This window comes from Miscanthus floridulus, chromosome 12 (assembly GCF_019320115.1).
Source record: "Miscanthus floridulus cultivar M001 chromosome 12, ASM1932011v1, whole genome shotgun sequence".
In the NCBI taxonomy this organism is placed as follows: domain Eukaryota; kingdom Viridiplantae; phylum Streptophyta; class Magnoliopsida; order Poales; family Poaceae; genus Miscanthus; species Miscanthus floridulus.
The window spans coordinates 61,531,652-61,532,437 of NC_089591.1; the positions used below are offsets into that span (position 1 = coordinate 61,531,652).

Consider the following 786-nt stretch of genomic DNA (forward strand, 5'->3'; position numbering starts at 1 on the left):
CTATGCCGCGGCGGCGAAGGCCTCGGGCACAGCCGCCATCCTGGCGGCGGTGGCGGTGGTGCCGAGGCCCATGCCGGCGACCACGGCCTGGCTGTGCATGCGGTTCAGCTGGTTCAGCGCCGGCTACAGGATCTCGTAGAGCACCCACCCGATGGCGAGCGCCACCACGAAGAGCAGCAGCTGGCCGCGGTTGTCGCTCCCGGCGTCCGTCGCCACCGCCGCCAGTGTGGTAGACAATGATGACATGGCCAGCGACGAGAAGAAGGCGCCCGCGAGCGCCGTGGCCGCTGCCAGTGTGGTAGACAACGACGACACAGCCATCGCGGTCTTCTTGGCCTGTACCGGGACATGCAGCGAGACGTTGCTGGCGGCGATGCTGCCGCTGGTGGACGCCGCTAACTGCGCCACGATCTTGGCGGGCTTCAGCAAGGCCATCGTGGCTATGGTCCCCATGGCAAGCAGGTAGGCGAGCGTGCTTGAGACTTGCGAGAGCAGAGATGGCGGTGGCACCTGCTGGCGGCAGATGTGAGGTGTGGGTGCGCAGTGCAGTGGCGCCCGACATGTAGGGGCATGCATGTGAAAGAAAAAAAAATAGAGGGAGGTTTGTGCCTCCGATCTACACGGAAATCTTCCCGTCCGACGGGAGACGCGCGCCGATACATCACTGTAAATGTTCTGAGTGTATAAGTTCTATCGATGTTCTGAGTGTATAGTTCACTGTAAATGTTTCAAGTAACCATCATAACCAGATATTCTTGTCACTTAAATTTCAAGTAACCATCATAA

At 59.9% G+C, this 786-nt stretch overlaps 1 pseudogene; it reads right to left on the bottom strand.

Moving 5' to 3' along the window:
- Nucleotides 1-453, bottom strand: LOC136496310 (photosystem II reaction center proteins PsbY, chloroplastic-like; annotated as a pseudogene).
- Between the last annotated feature and the right edge of the window lie 333 nt (nucleotides 454-786).